Source organism: Microcebus murinus, chromosome 10 (genome assembly GCF_040939455.1).
Source record: "Microcebus murinus isolate Inina chromosome 10, M.murinus_Inina_mat1.0, whole genome shotgun sequence".
In the NCBI taxonomy this organism is placed as follows: domain Eukaryota; kingdom Metazoa; phylum Chordata; class Mammalia; order Primates; family Cheirogaleidae; genus Microcebus; species Microcebus murinus.
In genome coordinates this window covers 30,942,873-30,966,237 of record NC_134113.1, presented here as the reverse complement: position 1 = coordinate 30,966,237, position 23,365 = coordinate 30,942,873, and positions in this window count along the sequence as shown.

The window sequence follows — 23,365 nt, the reverse complement described above, 5'->3', positions numbered from 1 at the left end:
GCAGAAGTCTGAAACCACATGAGGACAGCTACTTTATAGCTCTCACTAGTAAATACTTGAGGTGATGGATATGCTAACTAGCCTGTTTTGATAATTCCACAATATATTTGTGTATTGAAACATCACATTTTGAGTCTAGTCAAGTGAAGCAGTGGAAGTAGAGAAGGAACAAAGAAATATGGTTATGATCAAATAGTTGTTAACTGGTTGTGATCAAATAGTTGCAAGCATCGCTGCACTCTGATCAGCCCATAGAATTTTAAAACAGGAGAAACCTTAGGGATTGACTCAATATACCTCACTTTAGAGAAGAGACAAGGTCAGAGAGGCTGAGGCTCATTCAGAGTAACACTGGCCAGTTCATGGGCAGCACTATCGAAATTATCTGCATTTTGAGGAGAAAAATATAGTGCAGTCAAATAGGTATTAACTGTTAGACTGTGGGGAGGTTACTTACCAACTCTGCTCTCTATTTACTTGGCTATCAGGTAAGGATAATGACTCCAAGTGTAAATGGTTGTTGTTAATGAGAGTTCATGGAAAACACGGAACCAATGGAGGGGTCTTCAAAGAGTTCATGGAAACTATACATATATAATATGTATATATTATGAAAACACTATGCATAGAGTTCAGAATTCTTTTTACTAAGTTGTTATAAAATAAACTCATACTAAGTTGTTATAAAATAAAAATAAACTCATATTATGTTGTTATAAAATGTCTGAACAGGATCTAGTTTGAGGCACTAAGAAGAATAAGATATTAGTTTGAAAAGAACCCCTATCAGAGCAACATGAATTCTGCTAAAATTAAAGAAAGAAAAAAACATCAAATTTATGGTGATGCTTAGGTGGAAGAATGGTGAAATCCTTGATGTTTTATAAAAAGCTTATGGGGACAATGCAAATATTTCCAAAGAAATCAATGGTTTACAAATGTATAACTCATTTTAAGAAAGGATCCTGAAACATTTCTTTGAAGAATTATAACAGGAGATAAAACATGGCTTTGCCAGTATGATTCTGAAGACAAAGCACAATCAAAGCAATGGCTACCAAGAGGTGGAAGTGATCCAGTCAAAGCAAAAGTGGACAGATCAAGAGCAAAGGACATGGCAAAAGATTTTGGGGATGCTCTGGGCATTTCGCTTGTTGATTTTCTTGGGGTCCAAAGAATGATAACATTTATTCATTATGAGAGTGCCTTGAGAAAGTTAGCCAAAGCTTTAGTAGAAAAAAATGGATAATCTCTCTGCATTATCTTCTGCATTTTCCTATAAACCTAAAACTATAGTTTAAAGAAAATCGCTTGAATAATACACTTAAAATGGTTTTCATGGTAAATTTCATGTTATATATATTTTAAAAAGTATTTTATTAGATGTTGATTATGGGGGAGGCTATGTATGTGTAGGCACAGGGGTGTATGGGAACTCTGTGCACTTTCACTTTTACTGTGAACCTAAAGTTCCTCAAAAGAAAGAAAAAGAGGAGGGAAGGAAGGAAGGAAGGAAGGAAGGAAGGAAGGAAGGAAGGAAGGAAGGAAGGAAGGGAGGGAGGGAGGGAGGGAGGGAGGGAGGGAGGGAGGGAGGGAGGGAGGGAGGGAGGAAGGAAGGAAGGAAGGAAGGAAGGAAGGAAGGAAGGAAGGAAGGAAGGAAGGAAGGAAGGAAGGAATATTGTTAAAAAGTCTATTATAGAAATTAATAAGTGAATAAATAACCTGGAGGCTGAAGCTGGAACTGTCTTCCGTTGCCATAGCCATGCTGTTAGAAACTAAGAATAGGAGGGAGGAAAGTTCCTCTGCTGTCTCTGCTCCTTCCACTTTCACTCTAATGCCTCTTAGTGGCAAAACCTATGGCTGTCAAGTAAGTCTGTGAAGTTTGCAGAAAGTCCCAGTCTCCTAAATTTAGAAGTATGGGTTTACAGCTGAGAGATATTAGGTAAATCACCAGCATAGGTGGCAAGGATTAATCCAGGAACTTAACATATGTCATCAGGGACTGTTTTTTGGCTTTCTTCTCCTCTGTGTTGGTTTCACTCTTAAGTATAAAACTGACAATGGCTCTAGACCCGCATTCCACATTGAAGACCATGAGAATAGAATGCCTCTTTTTTTGCTCATGCATACAGTATTGTGGGGTTGGCTTTAGTTAGACTAGAGTGGTTCGAATCATGTGACATGCCTTTCCAATCACGATGTTTTTAAAAAGTTATTTAACTGGTCATACCTAGGTCTCAGGGTACAATAAATTCCATCCAATTCCACCTAGAGCACATTAAGAGATTTGGAGTATATTTCAGATTGTCACTTTAAAATAATTAATACAGTAGCATTGTGGAGGATGTTTCCAGAAAAAGAGTAGACTAGAATTGAAGAAATGAGCTAAAAGACAATTACTTCAATATAAAATTAAAATAATGAGAGCTTGATCTAAATGTCATGTGTAAGAACAGAATAGGGCAGGAGGTTTACAGTCAGAGCAATGGCAAAGCCTGTTGATTCATTGAGTGGGCAGGGCAAGAGAGGAAAAGGTCTAAAACAGGGATTTTTAACACCTAAATAAGTTTAATGATTTCACGGGAAACTTGTTAAAATGCAAACCCAAATGCCTTAGCCTCAGCTATTTTGTTTTTGTTGGTATAGTACTTGTGTTTGAAATCTTCATTTTTAATTAGCACCCCAAGGGTACTGAGGACCACTTTTTGAGAACACAGGTCTAGGATGATTTCATTTTCTCATTTAGGGAGCTTTTTTTTATTCTGTTAACTAAAATTTTAAAAAGAGGAAGAGGAGTAAGGCAGAAAAGGAAGAGAGTGACTAATCATTCTATTTTTTCTGGACCTGTACCAGTATCAGCATGGAAAGTTCCATGTCCTCGGAAATCCCTCAGTCCTGGACAGTTAGTCACCCAAATTTAGAAGAGAAAAATGTATGCAGTTGAGCAGGAGCTGCTTGCAGAAGCCTAAAATAGATGTCTAATAGGCAATTATAAATTTAGAAACTAAGAAGAGAGATACGAGCTGGAAATACACATTTAGAAGTCACTGTTAATAGAAGTAGAAGACAAAGTAATGGGATTAGATGACACCAGTCAGAATTAATTCCACAAAGTAACAATAAGAGTAAAAAGGAGGAGGAGAAGAGAAGGAAGAAGACTGACAATGGAAATTTTAAAGCAATATTTAGGGAAACGTAGAAGAACAGGGGTCTGCAAAGGACAATAAGAAGGTACTTTCAAGGAGGAAGACACGGAGAAGACTAACAGAAGCGCTGGTGTATGTGCCTGGAACAAAAGGAATGATCCCAAATATCAGACACTGCAAAGAGGTAACCACTGATTTTGATATTTAAGAGATTATAAATGAGTTTACTAAAAGTAGTTTTGTTAATGTGGAGTTTTACTTACAGTTTAATTTATGTAAAGTTGTATTGCAATGATTTGAAAAATTAGGAAGAGAGAAAATAAGGACAATAATAATATTCCAAAGACTACAGATTAGCAGGTGGCAGGCTGGATTCAGCCTGTGGAAATCTTTTAACAGAACTTTAAAGTATTTTATTTCCTTTGGTTTTACTAGTCAGTAACATTTAACATTTAAGATGTTTTAGATAAAACACAGATTTCCAAGTTCTCTTGGAAAATAAGAAGCTCTAGCATCTGAATCTGTGCTTTTTTATGGCAGAATCAGCCATGGCCCGGGCTGTTGGACACAGATTCTGCAGTTTTCCATTGTTGCCCTGAGGCTTCACATCCCTCTTTTCCATCAACAGCCCGGTCCCTGCAGACATTCAAGCATGAGACCCAGCTATAACATACACAACTCTGAAAGAAGTAGAGAAAAGTATCTGTAAAGGGTGATGGGTCCACTGAATATTTTAGCTTTATTTATTTTTTAAGATGCGATTATCTTGAGCCTGTTTCTATGCTAACTAGAAAAAGCAAGAGGATAATTATTGAAGCAATGTCAAAGTGTGAAAGGGGATGTGATATGGAACAATGATGGAGAAATTAGCCTTGGATGTGCAGAAGAACTCCTCCAGAGAACCTAGCTGTACATGTAATGAAGCTATGACTTAAGAATATGACGTTGAACGTAAATTAACTAGATTCACTTGAGAGGGATGGTCATTAGAGCTTCATTGTAGCCCTCTTCAAGTTTGTGATTAGGAAGAAAACAAAAGCCCAACTATTTTCAGTTCTATCAGAAAACTAATATTCAGTTTTCTAAGAGGCCTGAAACATAGCTCATGTTTCCGTGCTTCTGATGAATTACACAGAGCAGTCCTTTGCTGCCACGGTGCTTTTCATACAAAGCACTGGAGAAAAGATGTTTGTGTAACTCGAGTGAGTTTGTAAATCAAGCCTGCTACAGCACAAAATGATCCATTTCCCAACCTTGAAAAAAAAGTATTTGTGTATACATACCTATGTCTCTCATGAAGTTAAAATTCATTTTTGCTCAGGTTGATGTACTGGGCTGAGTGTAACAAGGAATATTCCTTGAGTTACAGTTTCATATGAATTAGATACAGTCATTGGCCCAGGCATAATTCTGAAGAGGAGATTAGAATTTGGAAATACTATAAACTAATTCTCTGATGGTTTTGGTATATTACCCAAGCTCCTCCAAATGAAAGCACACATACTAGATGGCTTATCACTGCTCCACAATTAAGATGAAACCTCTCAACCTAACATTCACCATCATTCACAACACAGCTTGAATTAAATAAATGAAATTTCAAGACAACCTATTATGGCCTTATCTATTTGGCAGATCAAATTGTTTTCTGACACGTTCTGTTCAGTTTGGGGTGCTTGTTCTTTTTTCATAATAATGATGGACTAAATGTTTCATATATATGCCTTAATGTTTTTGTTGGATCCATCTTATGGTAATACAGCATCATTGTTATTAATAGTTCAGTTGCAATAATTAGTAGCTTTCCCAACAAAAATAATGTCTAGATGCAAGCATTTCTAAAATGCTGTAATTCTTCTACCTTTAGAGAAATTAAACCTTGTTTTATTTCCACAAGTAAACTTGAAAATATAAATATATTATGACTACTACATTATTAAAAAATGATTGTATTCAAAATGCCAGTGTTCCCTTAGACTTATAGACATTAATAGAAAGATTTTATAGTAGAGAAGGAAAAATATACATTATAAAATGTGACATGAAAGTGAAATGAGGGACTTTGGAATCAATCACCTACTCAATTTCAAGTAATTCTCTTGAATTATATTGAAACCGTGCAGGTCAGCCTAATGTAATCTTATCTGGCAATCAGTACAAATGAATGATCTTCAAATTTCTCCATCAATTTCTCTGGTGCATATGCCTCTGAAGTGTCCCTAAAAAGATTTAGTAACATTTTGGACACAGCATGCATTTGTTCTTGCTCTCTTTCAAACTGATTCACAAAAGAGAATGCCAAACAGTCTTCAATGACCCAGTAGGCACAGCAGGTCAGAAGTACTAAGAAGAAAGGTGAGATCAGAGAAAGCCCCTTGCCTTTCTATATACTTTTTAAAAAATTTCTCTTGGTTAATTTTAATTTGAACAGAATTTTGTTCCCATGTTCTTTTCTTAACACAATAATATTTCCTTACAAAGGTTTTATTTTTCCTCAAAAGACAAGGGAGCAAAGAAGAAAGTTACTGAAACTAAGGAAGAGTTATAAACAAGTTATACCTTCCTAGCAGTTTTACAATTCCCCAGTCAGATATCCTAATTTCTAACCTCACACATGTTATGACTTTCTAGCCTTTTCAGAATCAATGGCATCGGTATATCCATCCATTTCCATCACAGGAAGACTGACACAAGAAGAACTCATACTATTTGTCTACTTCCTTTCCTCCCTGTACAAGCCTTTGTTTCTGTATTAGTTTTTTGTTGCTGCTGTAACAAATTGCACCAAACTTGCTGATTACTAATTAAAAACAACACAAATTTATTATCTTACAGTTCTGAAGGTTTAAAGCCTACTGCAGATCTTGGTGGGCTAAAATCAAGAAATTGGGAGAGCTGCTGTAATTCTGAATGCCCAAGGGGAGAATCCATTTCCTTGCCTCATCTAGCTTCTAGAGACTCACATTTCTCCATCTTCAAAACCAGCAAGTCATAGCCTTCTCACATGGCATCTCTCTGACCTTGTTTCCATCATTCGATATCTTTCTCTGACTCTGATTCTTCTACCTTCCTTCTAATTTCATTGGGTCCACTGGGAAAATCCAGAATTATCTCCTATTTTAAAGCCAGCTGATTAGCCGTCTTAATCCCATGTCCAGTTTCTTTTTTCCCTTTGCCATCCAATGTAACATAGTCACAAGTTTTAAAAATTAAGAGGTGGACACTTTTTGGGGGGAGGCATTATTTTGTCTATCACAGTCTCTGAAAGTTCCTCTAGCATTTCCTCTTGAAAACTCATATAAATGCTATCTATCAGTATAAAATTTCATTTCATTCTTTCAAAACTTCCCCAAGATAATAAATTCTTGGTAGTATGCTACTGTGAAAAAGTACTAAGTAGGATTCAAAAAGTTAAATCCAAATCCTGGCTATGCTGCTAATTTAATCAAGATAGTTAACACTCTTGAACCCAAGTTTCCTTGCTTGTAAAGCAAAAGTAATAAACAGTTCATGATGTGACTAGCTCATAGAATGTTGTGATGATCAAACCAAAAATGTTGTTGTTGACTTGGAAGGTCTTTTAAAACTTTTAAGTTGAACAAATAGCAGGTCAAGGAACAGTGACATGGACTTCAGAGATACATTGGCCTGTGTTGAAAACCTGGTTCTTTCATATGACCTTGGGCTAATTCCTTAAATTTTCCAAATTAGTTTTGCCATCTATGAAATGAAGCTAACCTCCAAGGTGTAGTGGGAGAATTTGTAAAAATAAAACAAAAGCTTAGAAGGACACAGATAGCACATCATAAGCACTCGGTTTTGATAATTACTAAATAGTGAACTAATTTTATTTTTGAGTTTTCCAAAATTTTAAAAATAAGGGGAAACAGTTGTATAGTATTTTTCAACTCTGGTTAATACATGGTTAGCACAATTTATTTACAAAAGGTCTTTTGTGCTCCTTTTTAATCACTAAAAATGGATTTTTTTATACCTTAATGCCAGTATTTTTTATATTCTAATAGTCCAAAATTTGGTCATGTGGGCTCCTTCAAGCCAGCCTCTATTTTAATTTAAACCTAATTTTTTCCCATGTTCTTTTTCAGCATTGTAGTATTGGTTTTCAGCTTTCTTTTTTTTTTTTTTTTTTTTATTTTGGCATATTATGGGGGTACAGATTTTAAGGTTTCAATAAATGCCCATTCCCCCCCTCCCCCCAAAAGTCTGAGTCTCCATCATGTCCATCCCCCAGATGGTGCACATCTCACTCACTATGTATGTATATACCCGCCCCCCTCCCCCCTCCCACCTGCCCAATACCCTATTACTGTAGCACCTATGTGTCCACTTAGGTGCTACTCAGTTAATACCAGTTTGCTGGAGAATATATCTGGTGCTTGTTTTTCCATTCTTGGGATACTTCACTTAGTAGTATGGGTTCCAGCTCTAACCAGGAAAATATAAGATGTGCTATATCACCATTGTTTCTTAGAGCTGAATAGTACTCCATGGTGTACATATACCACATTTTATTAATCCATTCTTTGATTGATGGGCACTTGGGCTGTTTCCACAGCCTTGCAATTATGAATTGTGCTGCTATAAACATTCGAGTGCAGGTGTCTTTTTTGTAGAGTGTCACTGGATCATTTGGGTAGATGCCCAGCAATGGGATTGCTGGATCAAATGGTAGATTCACTTGGATCGCTTTAAGGTATCTCCATATTGCTTTCCACAGAGGTTGAACTAGTTTGCAGTCCCACCAGCAGTGTAGGAGTGTTCCTCTCTCTCCGCAACCACGCCAGCATTTATTGTTTGGAGATTTTTTGATAAAGGCCATTCTCACTGGGGTTAAGTGATATCTCATTGTGGTTTTGATTTGCATTTCCCTGATGATTAGAGATGTTGAGCATTTCTTCATATGTTTGTTGGCCATTCTTCTGTCTTCTTTAGAAAAATTTCTGTTCAAGTCCTTTGCCCACTTTTTAATGGGGTTATTTGATTTTTTCTTCCTAATTTTCGTGAGTTCTAAGTATATTCTAGTTATCAGTCCCTTATCGGTTGCATAGGATGCAAAAATTTTCTCCCATTCTGTAGGCTGTCTGTTTACTTTCATGACTATTTCTTTGGCTGTGCAGAAGCTTTGTAGTTTGATCATGTCCCATTTATTTATTTTTGTTGCTGCTGTGATTGCCTTTGGGGACTTCTTCATAAACTCTTTGCCCAGGCCGATGTCTAGGAGAGTGTTTCCAACTTTTTCCTCTAGAGTTCTAATAGTTTCATATCTTAGGTTTAAGTCTGTTATCCAGCGTGAGTTGGTTTTTGTGAGAGGTGAAAGGTGTGGGTCCTGTTTTAGCCTTCTACAGGTGGCTATCCAGTTTTCCCAGCACCATTTATTGAAGAGGGATTCTTTTCCCCAGCATATGTTTTTGTCTGCTTTGTCAAAGATGAGATGGCTATATGAGGATGGTTTTATATCAGGATTCTCACATCTGTTCCACTGGTCAATATTCCTGTTTTTGTGCCAATACCATATTGTTTTAATTACTACAGCTTTGTAGTATAGTTTGATATCTGGCATATTAATGCCTCCCATTTTGTTTTTGTTGCCTAGAATTGCTCTTGATATTCGGGGTCTTCTTTGGTTCCATACGAAGCGTAAAATTATTTTTTCTATATCTGTGAAGAATGCTGATGGGATTTTAATAGGTATTGCATTGAATCTGTAGATCAGTTTGGGTAGTATAGACATTTTGATGATATTGAGTCTGCCGATCCACGAGCATGGTATGGATTTCCATCTGTTTACATCCTCTGCTATTTCCTTCCTCAGTGTTTCATAGTTCTCCCTGTAGAGGTCTTTTACCTCTTTGGTTAAATATATTCCTAGGTACTTTAATTTCTTTGTTGCTATTGTGAAGGGAATTGAGTCTTTGATTTGGTTCTCAATTAGATTGTTGTTGGCGTATATGAATGCCTCTGATTTCTGTGTATTAATTTTGTATCCTGAGACTTTACTAAATTCATTGATCAGTTCCAGGAGTTTCTTGGTTGAATCCTTGGGGTTTTCTAGATACAATATCATATCATCAGCAAACAGTGAGAGTTTGATCTCTTCTGCCCCTATTTGGATACCTTTGATTCCATTTTCTTGTCTGATTGCTGTAGCCAAGACTTCCAGCACTATGTTGAACAGAAGTGGAGATAGTGGGCAGCCTTGTCTGGTTCCAGTTCTAAGTGGGAATGATTTCAATCTTTCCCCATTCAGTATGATGTTGGCTATGGGTCTGTCATATATGGCTTGTATCATTTTTAGGTATGTCCCTTCTATGCCTATTTTCTTAAGTGTTCGTATCATGAAAGGGTGTTGAATTTTGTCAAAAGCTTTTTCTGCATCTATTGAAAGGATCATGTGGTCTTTGTTTTTGCTTCTGTTTATGTGGTGAATTGCATTTATAGATTTACGTATGTTGAACCATCCCTGCATCCCTGGGATGAAGCCCACTTGGTCGTGGTGGATTATTTTTTTGATAAGTGTCTGTATTCGGTTAGCTAAGATTTTGTTGAAAATTTTTGCATCTATATTCATTAGGGATATTGGTCTGTAGTTTTCTTTTTTTGTTGCATCCTTTCCTGGTTTTGGTATCAGAGTAATATTCGCTTCATAAAAGGTGTCGGGGAGGTTTCCGTTCTTCTCGATGTTGTGGAATAGTTTCTGCAAGATAGGTACTAGTTCTTCTTTGTAAGTATGGTAAAATTCAGGTGTGAAGCCATCTGGACCGGGACTTTTCTTTTTAGGGAGATTTTTAATTGCTGTTTCTATTTCAGCTGTTGAGATTGGTCTGTTCAGGGAATCTATTTCTTCCTGGTTGAGCCTAGGGAGGCTGTGTGTTTCTAGAAATTTGTCCATTTCCTCCACATTTTCCAGTTTGTGTGCATAAAGATTTTTGTAGTATTCATAAATTGTATCTTGTATCTCTTTGGGATCAGTTGTGATATCTCCTTTTTTATTCCTGATGGAGCTTATTAGAGATTTCTCTTTTCTGCTTTTCGTTAGCTTAGCCAACGGCGTGTCAATCTTGTTTATTTTTTCAAAGAACCAACTTTTTGTTTTATTAATCTCCTGAATAGCTTTCCTGTTTTCAATTTCGTTTAGTTCTGATTTGATCTTGTTGATTTCACTTCTTCTGCTGGGTTTGGGGTTGGTCTGTTCTTCTTTTTCCAGCTCTTTGAGTCGTTTCATTAGATTGTCTGTTTGTGATCTTCTTGCCTTTTGGTTATAGGCATTTATGGAGATAAACTTTCCTCTCAGAACTGCTTTAGCTGTGTCCCAGAGGAGTTGATAACTTGTCTCTCCATTGTCGTTTTCTTCATAGAAGTTTTTTATTTCCGTCTTGATTTCTTCATTTACGAAGTAATCATTTAGTAGGAGGTTGTTTAATTTCCACGTTTTTGTGTAGAAATGTGAGTTTCTGTTAGGGTGGATTTCTAGTTTTATTCCACTGTGATCTGAGAAGGTACATGGTATGATTTCTATTTTTTTTAATTTCTTGAGATTTTCTTTGTGTCCTAGGATATGGTCAATCTTAGAGAATGTCCCGTGAGCTGATGAGAAGAACGTATATTCAGTGGATTTTGGGTAGAATGTTCTGTAGATGTCTGTCAGACCCAATTGTTCTAGAGTTTTGTTTAAGTCCATTATTTCTTTATTAATTTTCTGTTTGGAGGATCTGTCTCGTGCCGTCAGTGGGGTGTTGAAATCTCCGGCGATTATGGAGTTGCTATTAATCCATTTGCTTAGCTCCAGTAAGGTTTGTTTTATGAATCTGGGTGCACCTAAGTTGGGTGCATATATATTTAAAATTGTTATCTCTTCTTGTTGGACTGTGCCCTTCACCATTATATAATGACCCTCTTTGTCTTTTACTACTTTTGTTGGCTTAAAAACTAAATCGTCTGAAATTAGAACTGCCACACCAGCCTTCTTTTGGCTTCTGTTTGCTTGGAATATTGATCTCCACCCTTTTATTTTTAGTCTATGTGCATCCTTGCAGGTTAGATGTGTTTCCTGAAGACAGCATATACTTGGCCTGTATTTTCTTATCCATTCAGCCAGCCTATGTCTCTTGAGTGGAGAGTTTAAGCCATTCACCTTTATTGAGAGAACTGATAGGTAAGGTAGATTACTGATCATTCTGTTGGGTGGGATGTTGTTGCTATGATTTGTGTCTTGAGCCATTGTAATATCTGGCCTTTAATATCTTTGGGTTTTGGTTGTTTTTATATCCGTGGATTATTATTATGATGTTCCGTGCATAACGCTGTTTTAAGTACTTCTTGTAGGGCTGGTCTTGTCTTGGTGAATTCTCTGAGCCTTTGCTTGTCTGCGAATGTTTTTATTTCTCCTTCATATATGAAGCTTAGTTTTGCAGGGAATAATATTCTAGGCTGGGCATTGTTTTGTTTCAAAAGAGTGAGAATGGGGCCCCAGTCTCTCCTTGCTTGTAAAGTCTCATTAGAGAAGTCTGATGTTATTCGAATTGGCTTTCCCTTGTATGTCACTTGCTTCTTTTGTCTTACAGCTCTTAGAAGGGCCTCTTTAGTTGATACTTTGGTCAGTCTGATGACTGCATGACGTGACGTCTTCCTGTTTGCATTGAATCTCCCAGGGGTCCTCTGGGCTTCTTGAACTTGTATATCGAGATTTTGAGCAAGACCTGGGAAATTTTCCTCTATTATATCTTCAAAAAGCTTGTCCAGCCCTTGAGTGTTGTCTTCCTCCCCTTCGGCTAAACCTATGACCCTCACGTTAGGTTTTTTCACATAATCCCACAGCTCTTGTAGACTTTGGTCTTTTCTCTTGTTTCTCTGCGGTATTTCTGTGACTGATTTATTTAATTGGAAGGTGTTATCTTCAAGCTCTGAGATTCTTTCTTCTGCTTGATCTACCCTGTTCTTGAGACTTTCCACAGTATTTTGTAGTTCTCTGAGTTGATTCTTCATCTCCAGGACTTCGGTTAAAGTTTTCTTCACTGTGTCAATCTCTTTGTTGAACCTTTGTTCCATTTCTTGGAGGTTTTTTGTGTTTTCTTGGTGTTGGTTATTGAGTTGTTGTTGCAGCTGGGTGAGTGTTCTTATGATCCACATACGAAATTCCTTTTCTGTCATATTGGTTGCCTGATTTTGGTCGGTGTCCGTTTCTAGGGGGCTGGTGCTCCTCCTTGGGGGTGTGTTTTCCGTTTGGTTCTTCATATTTCCTGAGTTCTTTCGCTGATTTCTTCCCATGTCGATCAGTTGTTGTTTCTTTCCTTAGGTTATTGTTTGGGTATTCACACACCTTGTTTAGTTTCTGAGGCGTTAGGTGGTGCCTGTGGGTGAAATTGGACCACTCCCTGTATATTGAGTCAGTGGGTGCCGTGGAAAGGCTGTGCAAGATGCTGTCCCTGTCAGTAGGTGGCGTTTGCTTGGAGGAACAGGCTATGGTGTTGATTTTGAGTCCTGTTATCAGCTCTAGTTCTGGGCGGAGCTGGGTTGGGTAAGCCTGCCCTCAGGCCGTTAGCAGGGGTCAAAGTTCTGTTCTCTGCTGTCAGGGCGGGGCTGGAATGGTCCCGCTCAGCCAGAAAGTCTGGGTGTGGGGGTGGGGCTGTCTGAGACCCACAGTCTGCAGCAGGCCTCGCTTCTTTCCACCCTCCCCAACTCCGCAGCTACTCCTGAGCCTCTGCCAGCAGGCCAGACCACAAGCCACCAGGCCTCCCCGGACTGTGATGCCGGCGGGGAGGTTCCCTGCACAGGAACGCCACCTGGGTTGGGCGCACAGCCTCCTCCTGGGACGCCGTTCCGCCCGATCCGCCCCTGGAGGCACACAGACCTCAGTAGGCTGTTCACGTATAACCCTTCTGTGCCCCGGGCAATGCTAGCCCTCGGTGCAGGGGATCTGGTCTGCAGGTCCGACCTCTGGGTCCCAGAGTTCAAACTGTATTCCCACCAGGGAGAGGATTTCTGGTCCTAATTCACCCACAGGGAGCCCAAGCTGGGTCTATGTCTCTCAGCCTCTGAGTCGGCACCGTTTTCCTGGGAACACGGTGCCAGCAGCACCTGGGAGGGCGGGCGGGGTCCCAAACGGGAAGGTCCCGTTCCCTGGAGGTGCCTCCGGCTGGTGGCTGTATTGTCTCTCTGGGCAGCCGCGGGTAGGGTCGGCGGAGGGGAGGAGGAGGCAATATGGCGCCTGCTGCGCGGCTCTCCGTGCACACGGAGGTGCCCGGAGGAAGTTGGGAACCTGGTGCCACGTCTGCTACAGGCTCACCGTTGGCAGGCGGCGGCAGTCTCTGGGCTGATGTCCGCAGGTCTCTCCACCCGCTGGGGAGCCCACCAGCAGTCCCGAATGCAGGGGAGGGGAAACAGCAAATCCACCTACCCTTGCCGCTGGTCTCCGGGCTGCTCCGGTGGTCTCAGCCTCCAGTTCTCCTCCGCAGCCTCCTCCCGTGGAGTCTCCCGGGGTCTCAGGTACCCCTCCTTCCGGCCCTTGTCCGCTGTATGCTCGTCTTCTTGCTTCTTTCCTCTAGTTTCTGCTAGAATCTGTCTTTTCTGCAGAGACCCTCTGTCTGGCGGTGTTATTCCTGGTTTTCAGCTTTCTGATAAATCAAAATGTTCTAGACTCACATTACACTTTTCCTGCCACAAACCTGGAGTCACCCATTTCTCTAAAATACTGAGAATGAAGTACACTTTTAATGAAGATTATAATGTATAAACCAAGATCTAGGTAGTAGCTAGTCTCATTAATAGCTTGTCATTGATTCTGGCCCCATTCCATGGACAGAGCCAAGGGATATACAGACACATATTTTGTTTCCTAACTTAGGCTTCAACTTTTTGATTTGTCAAAGGTAATTATATCTTTTCATACACCTCTATTATTCATGTGACAATAAGCTTATTCAACTTTTTACTTTATTTCATTCTTATCCCATTTTTAGTTGCATTATATCTACTTTGTACTTTTCTTCCACCTTTTTATCAGCTTAGTTTTAGTCTTGGTTCTGCAATTAAGTTTATTCAATGTTCAACATCATTAATTGCATATTTCTGTAAGCTCTTTAACTTCTGCTTACTTTTCCTTTTCCTTCAAGGAAAGCTTGTCACTCCAAGTCTCCCCACTCTAACCCAGAAGAGTTGCCTTTGCAAAACTTCCACCATTAGTCTATATACTTCCATACGTTTATTCCTTTTTATCCCCAGTAGCCAGAGGTATGACCAGCAAGGTCTTTGACGTGTTCTCAATATGTCTCCACTTGGGATGTTGACTCCTTCTAAAGGTGTGTGATTTTTATCAGCATTTATTACTATCAGGTCCCTATCCACTTTTCTTATTGTCTGCTCAGTTTTTGAATGACTACTCCCTGTCTTGGTTCATTTTGTATTGCTCTAACAGAATATCATAAACTGTGTAATTTATAAAGAAAAGACATTTATTTATTACAGCTCTAGAGACTGGAAGGTGCAAGGTCAAGAGACCCACTTCTGGTGAAAGCTGCTTGCTGCATCATCCCATGGTAGAAGGCAGAAGAGCAAGAGAGCACAAGAAAGAGCAAGGGTGCAAGAAAAGGTCAAACTTGCTTGTATAACAAGCCTACACTCCAGATAACTAAGCTGCTCATAGATAATGACATTAATCCATCATTACCCAATTACCTCCAATTAGGCCCCACTTCTCAACACCTCTACAAGGAGATTAAGTTTCCCACACGTGAACTTTGGGGGACACATTTGAACCGCAGCACTGCTCCTCCATCCAGTCATGTGTTCTGAGAATGACTCTGTTGGGTTTGCATGTTTATGTCAGTACTTACACAAAATTTGAAATTTGAAGTGATCTTGGGGTTATAATTATGATGTAGGTAATGATTATGTATCACTTTGTTTGCTCTTTTCAATGACCTACATGTATGGTTTTGGGGGGAGATATTAAGAAATTTTGATTTAGGCATCTGCCATTATCTATATAATCCTGGAAGTCATAATTCTTATTTATCATTCCTTGTAGCTACTTGGTATGACAGATGATATAGTATTTAGAAAAATAACTTATTCAGAAGTCTAGGGAATCTAGCTTTTCCTCAAGAAAATATCTAAAGCTATAACTGGCCTTATGGTTTCCATCTGGTATGTGATGTCAGCTCAAAGCTCATTCATTACTGATTTCTTGGGTGCCTTTCTTCAGCCCTTTAACTCCAAGTGTTCCTTTGTCATTTTCTCCTGAATTCCATCCCAATTGTAATTTGATTGGACTATTTTTGTGTGTGTGTTCCTGAAGTTCTGTCACTCATTTTACTTATTACTTGGGAAAGTCTGCACATTTCTGCAATACTTCTCACACCTCTATACTGCCTGGAAGCTTAAAGAAATGAGTTGATATTTTGAAAGTCAAAGTGCTCTGTAAAGGGAGTGGAATAACATTTTCTTAATATTATTAACCTCATTTTTTTTTAGAATAAATAAATTTCGGTGTTAATTGGTTAGTTAAAGGTGATACAACAAGTTTATATGAATCACCAAGCTTTTATTTTTTTTCTTACATGCCTTAAATGTGGACATCTCCTTAATCTCAACTGCAGCTGAAATAGTGTTTCTCAAGCTCTAATACCACCAGCTCTCAAATACATTTTCTGAATTTTAATGTCTAAAAAAATGTTGGTATATTTTTAATCTTCCCAATTAGGACTCATTATCTCCCCATCCATTTCTCTCTCATTTTGTACTCACTTTATTTTTGCATCCACTGTGTCTATTTTAATGTCTGGGGTTTTTTTTCTCATAATTTTTAGACAGAGATTTTCTGCTTAGTTTTTTCTATCTCACTGCTTTCTTTTTTAACTGCCAACCTCAATCATATATTTTTCCTATGCCAGAAAGTCTCCTGGAAGTACATACATAACTGGGAAAACCTCCTTCTCATCTTTGTCTCTCCCGCTCCTACACACTCCCCATGTCCATCATCATGTCCCTCTTTTTAATCTCACCATAAATTTCTCTAAGCCCTCAATATTCCAATGCTTACTTAAAAATGGTAGAAAGAAAAAAGTAAATAAGTGTGAATATATAGGCCATAAAGCAATAAATTTCTATTTTCTAGGAGCAGGAAAGCAAAATGTGGTTTCAACTTCCAGGGGTCAGGGATGAATTTGAACACCAGACTAATTTGCTAAAAACTGGTTATTTAGACTAAATCAGGGAAAAGATGAGTTCCAAAGCCAGGAAATTATAGACAATATTGGAGGCACAATTCTACTCAATACTTAGGACTTCAGGAAACACGTAAAAACCAGAAAGTGATAATTTGGAGAAACACAGAAGCATGTTTAGTCACTATGATTACATTATTCTATTTAAGCATGTGGTGTTCTTAAACATTTCTGGTAAGAGACTGAGAGGAAACATGAGATTTCCCGTAGGTATCAGGGCATGGGGACAACTTGTTTCCACTTGACTGAGGCTCAGTGTAATTGTGGCCCTACATAAAAAGATGGCAAATTAATATTCTTCCTGCCTCTAAAACGGACCTAGAGCATTTAATAGAATCCCATTTTTCCCAACGTAATGCACATTTGGCAGAACTACTGAGCTGTAAAAATAATAATCATTGTAGGCTTTCTGCTTCTATGTTCTCCAACTGCACTAAGAGTTGGAAACACATTAGTCTAGTTCAGTTTCAATTATTCTGACTTCTCATTAGAGAAAGGATTGATAACTACTGTTTTGCTAACAGCATATAAAGCTTTCTGTGATCTAGATTTAATTTAGGCTAATTCCCAGCACAGTGTGAGCTACTGTATAGTTCATAGAATAAGACAACCTAATTTTTCACTGCATGCAGTTAGCTACATAGAGGCTGTGCCATGAGCCATGAGCCATTTGCCATTTGCCATTCACTCGGTATGTGGATCTTAGTTCTCGTTCATTTATCAGTTTAATAAAAATAATAACAATCTGCCTATTTGTATAGTCAAGTGTTCAAATCAAAAGAGTGAAATTTTGATTAAAAGTCCAAATATTTTTAAATAATGAATGGGTTAAGCATAACTCCTGTTTCATGTCTTTTTTAATTACATTAAGTTCATCTTTATGTGTAATCATTTTAATTTCTCAGTATTTCTATTTTTACCTAAAACAGAATATCTGATGTTAGTGGGTATTATGTAAAGCACAAGGACAATGTTAGATTAAAATAAAGTTAAATATGTTTCTGTTTTATAAAATTTCCCATAACCTTTAATTTGATAACATGCATTATGAATCTCTAAGAGTAATGTGAAGTAAGCAGTATTTATCAACTTAATTTGGCAACAATATCCTTTTTTTAAATTATTGGTCATCTCGAAGACTACCAATTATGAATTGAGAAACACAGACCAAAATACTTCATTTTAAAATAAATCAGAATGACCCAGGCTCCTCTGATTCCTGTAATAGGCAATATAACTGTATGTTCAAGAATGAATAAAATACCCCAAACATACCTAAACCAAACTTAGACATTTAGTCAAAAGATACATGATGAAGTATTATCTTTTACATACGAACTATAATGGGTCTTAAAACAGATGCCCAATGCAAATACCACATGATCTCATTTACATGTGCAATGTAAAAAAGTTGAATTCATAGAAGTAGTGAGTAAAATGGTGGTTACCAAAGGCTGGGAGAGAGACAGGGTATGGGAGAGATGTTGGTCAAAGTATACAAAAGTTCAGTTATGCAGGAGGAATAAGTTCCGAGAGATCTATTAACATAGTGACTATAGTTAAAAACAATGTATAGTGTTCTTGAAAATTGCTAAGACAGTAGATGTTAAATGTTCTTTCCACAAAATAAAAGATAAGTATTTTAAGTAATGCATATGTTAATAAGCAAGATTTAGTCATTCCACAGTGTATACATATTTCAAAACAACATTCTGTACATGATAAATATATATAATTTTTATTTGTCCATTAAATAAATAAACTTAAAATAATGTTAAAAAAATGATGCACAATGAATGTCACTAATAAGCTTACATAAGATGGGTTTCTTGGATGTAAGAGACAACCAATGCAAAAGGAAAGCTATTGAGGCAATTATTTGGAAAGGGTAACACATTAGTTAGCTAATGTTCTGATCATATTCATTTTCATGATGAAACATTATAACTATCTAGCAGAAGGCAAGATCATGAGAAATATATGGAACTTGGGTATACTTTACTGGGTATGGAGTAGTAGCCAATGACTTGAAGAATAAGGGGAAATGCAAAGCTTAGACCACTGCCTAAATATAAAGACCCCTGTCATGACAGGCCCTGTGAAGGCAAGAGCACCTCTGAAACCTTAATTGCAGGCATATATCAAGGAGCAGCAACCAACAGAAGAAAATCTAAAGTAATCTGCTAACGTCACAGTTTTGCCTGTGAAGAGTCTTAAGAAACAGAAACATGGAACAAAAGCATTTTATTTTTTTTAATGTATTTCAAAAGCTAGGAGCACCTACTTTGGCTCAATTTCCACTGCACTTCATCTTTCTAGATATCCACAATTGTTTTCCTAGATCCAGAAATTCGGATAGCAAAGGGAAGCTATTTAACTAAGACATAATGATTGAGTGTGACTTACAGTAGCAAGAGCTAAAAGTTCACAGGAAACACCTAGGAACTTAGAAACAAGTAAAAATACAATAATAACATAATAAAAATTACCATGAGAAAACTAACATATGACATTTACTACAAGGCATGAACAAATATTCTAAAATATGTATTAACTGATTTAACTCTTAAGACAGCTCTGTGAGCTAAGTACTTTTATTATTCTTATTAAATATAAGGAAACTTAAACCCAGAGAGGTTGAAGTATATTATCCCAATTTGGAGATAGTACATGCACAAATAGGATTTAGATTTCAGATTTCAGATATTTGTCAGATTTCAGATATTTTTGCTTTTGACAACTACAATCTAAAAAATTTTTTTCTGAAATTTGAGTTTTAATTGTTAGGAGTTGATATATCTAATAAAAGTAATTAATTTTTAAACTCCCAAATGAGTCATTAATCATGCGTCTTCTACATATACTCAATGCATTACTTCCTGGGTTTTGAAACCTATTCCAAAATCGAAAGGCAATGTCCAAGTGCCATATGGGGATATTTAGGGATCTCTCTTACAGAGTAAAGGAGCATTTCTCTTCTGTCAAGTTGAAGCTGAAATGGAAAGACAGGAAGGGAGATGTTTGATTTTGTTTTTGTTTATCTCAGGAGTTCTCTGACAATCTGCCGAGCTGCTGTTTTATGCAGTGAGACTTTGCAGACCGTGTCAAGACAGCTTGCAGACAACTCATTTTTTATTTAGGAAATGTGTGCTTAATGGCTTCAGTGTCTGAGGTTTCCTTTGAATCAAATTTTGTAGTGCATTTGCTTTGGTTTCATTTCATTTGAAATTTGGCAGAAGAGAAGTTGTGAATGAAAACTCTTGCTGTTTATATACTTTTCTCTGAACACAGGAGAGACAGAACATGAATTAATTATGACTCCAAGTGAAACCAATACCTTGGTGACTGAAATTTTGATGTGCCTTAATATATTTTATTGTAGTGGTATATATTATGATTGTATTTTCCCTGTTTTTTCTTCATTTATAGAGCTATTACAAAGAATTTATATTGGTGTAGTTTAATATTTTTTACAGGTGATGATATAGATTTATCTTATGCCAATGGTATTTTTTAATGAGAATATGAAGATACATAGCTTATGGAACCACAGTGTGTTGGATTCTAAGATCAGTTTTTTCTTGATTTTTTGCACTATAAATTTCCCATATTCATTGAGTAGTAGTTATAGAATATCTAAATTAACTATCCAGCTACTGTCTGATGATTAAATACATTTTGATGTGCACACTCATGCCAAGTTCTATGTGACTTATATGTAGGCAGTTTAAAGATATTAGCAAATGCATCTCTTATTTCATCATCAAGACCCTCAAATCTGCTTTTGAAGTCAGTGAATTCTGTAGTATAAATTATTTCTTAGAAATATAACCATGGATAAGAAACAGTCCCAGGGACATTTGATATTATTGATCACAGCTTGTCATGATCATTCAATTATGTGAGTGAAATCTTACTTGTCAGAGGATATTTTCTTATTGTAGTTGATATGATTCTCTCACTGTAGGTTCTCAGGTTTTGAATACCTGATGTGAATGCTTTGATTTCTTTTCAAAGGTAGAAAGAATCTTTTGCTAAGTGCTATGCATTTGTAAGCAGAAAATGCAGTGATTTTACAAAAAGGATGATTAAGCTCTATCATTATGTGACAATGTAGCTATAATAACTGACCAGAGGAGTTATTCTATCACTAATTTAGGTATGTTTATTATTCAATGAGCCTGAATACATAGAAAGTAACACAAATGTGATAGAGCAAGCATAAAGATATGTTTCACACTCTATTCAGCTTTAATCTGAAATAATGATCAAATCACATTATCTCAAATTTACATCATATTATTGTCATCATCAGTATAAATTCTACATATTTTCTATAATGTACTCTTAAAATAAAACTTTATTAGGCACCTTCACTTGTAGAAATAACAGATGAAAAATCTCCCTAAGATTTAGAATTAAAATGTTCCCCCAAGCTTAAAGAAACAAAAGTCAAGATGGAAAATCAGACATTCTCAGAATTCATATAGAGGGTTACCTGGCCAAATTAAGTGGGATTCTGAAATATGACAATTGATTTTTTTTAATTTAATACTTATGTTTTCATTCAGTTATTTGACCATAGGCAAACATGGCATGAATAATTCATTAAATATGTACTAAAATCATTGTAGTATACCTATAAATGAGGCATTGCTATCATATTCTTTAGGATGAAGAAATTCTATTGATGTAATGGCAAATTTTTAAAACAATGTATGTATTTTAAAACAATGTATGTATTTTAAAACAATGTATGTATAGATTGTGCCTCTTTCTAAGTGATGGCAAGGGCCAGAAGCAACATTTCTTGTTTACCTTGGAAGGGATAATTGGGCTTGATCTAAACCACCAAACCTCAAGAAATTGTATAAGGTCGCAGGCCCCTGAATGCCTATGAAATTCATTTCCCACTTTCTGCCACATATTTATCTTACCAAGGTATGTGGGGTAGTTGCAACTTTTTGCCTACCAGGCCCAAAGACAATATCATCAATGAGATGGACCAGCAATTGACAGTTGAATGGAAGGACAGTCCAGGTTGCTGTGGACTGGATTATGACAGAGGGCTAAATAAGTGATACAGTTCTGATGGAGGACAGTAAAATTGTGTATTGCCTTTGACAGCCAAAAGTAAACTTCAACTGTTTTTCACTGATAGGTGTAGAGAAAGTAGCATTATCCAGATCAGTAGTTGCATACAAAGTGCCCAGGGATATGTTGATTTGTTCTATCAATGAAACCACATCTGGAATAGCAGCTGCAATCGGAGTTACCACCTGATTAAGTTTACCAAAATACACAATTATTCTCCAAGATCCATCTGTCCTCTTTGATGAGATACACTAGTTGGAGATGGAATGAGAATCAACACTTTGCATCTTTCAGGCCCTCAATGCTGGCACTCTACAGAAATTCAAGGTTGCTTTTAGTTTACTACTTCAGTAGATAGAGATAGTGTTAGTAGTGTCTGCCTTTTCCATCCTAATAGCCCTCACCTTGTAACCTTGTAACTTTGCCCCCTTCCATCATCTCTGGCCAATAAATACCACTAGCTGGTCCTGGACTCCCTAGGATACCCGCATTTTCATTTACTTCAGAGAGCCCATTTCAATGGTAGCTGTTCCCATTGTTATTCTTTGCCTAAAGAGAACACCAGTACAGAGCCTCTCTGCAGGAGAGTAAAAGTCTGAAAAGATGAGTTGAAGAAGCAAAGACTGTTCACTAACAAGTCCTGGCACAACTGAATAAACAGAAACTTGGAGGGATATATGTAAGCCTGATATATGCAGCTGTTAGAGAAGCATCAGAAATGAGAGTAATGAAAAATCTATCAAAGGTTCTTGATTTTCACTGGCTACTACCTTTGCGAGTTCATAATTAAACATACCATGGTAGCCCTAGCTGATATGGGTTAGGAGGATGGGCAGTAGAGAAGATTCTAGATATGGATGGGGGAAGAGAAGGACACTTCCCATATCACTTTATTAATCTCCCATAATCTCTAATCCACAGTGACACAGCATAATAGCTATAGCTTCACTCTGCTTCTCAAATATCATGCAACTTCACTTTCAGCCAACACTAATCTGAATGCATGCAAAGAGGGAGATTCTGGGAAATACAGTCTCTAACATAAGCATGTTAACAATAGAACAATCCAGCACATCAGACTAAGGAGTTTACTGTGAGGCAAACACTGCGATAAACATTTTATATACAATATTCATTTAATCTTTATAACAACCCTATAAAAAGAAGTGCTCTGTTTAGCTTTACTTTTATTTTAAAAATATCAAGAACACAAAAATAAGAAAATTATCAATAAAACCACCACTTGTCATTACAAACTTAAGAACAGAAAAAGATATCAAAGTACATTCAATATTGTCTGATTACCACATAAGCTTCCCACATTGTTTTGTAACCTTCAGTGAGGGAACAAGAAAGACTTGGACTATAAATATGATGTAAATCCCAAAATGGCATAGGAACTCAGAGTGTAATATAATTTAACTTAGAGAAATAAATAAATGTGGTATTTATTTAACATGAGTTTATACACTAACATTGACCCTTTAGTTAGAGATCTGAAACTAATTTTTTATTACCTCTCTTCCCCTGCTGAACCACATATGTGGTATAAGAATTACTCTAGTCTTAAAGAATGTATTAAAATGTGGTTAAGCAGGTTCCTCATTGGACTCATGATATTAGCTAACATCCCAAATCTAGTCCTATTTGTCTTACACCTCTACTATTAAATATTTTTAAAAGACCAAGAAAGAAAAATCTAAGAAAAGCATTTTCTTTTCTTTGTTGCAATTATGAAGAATAGTGAGTCTTTTATATGGTTCTCAGTTTGACTGTTGTTGGTATATAGGAATGCTACTAATGTCTGTACATTGATTTTGTAACCTGAGACTTTGCTGAATTTATTTATCAATTCCAGTAGTCTCATGGCAGAGAGATGGAAGA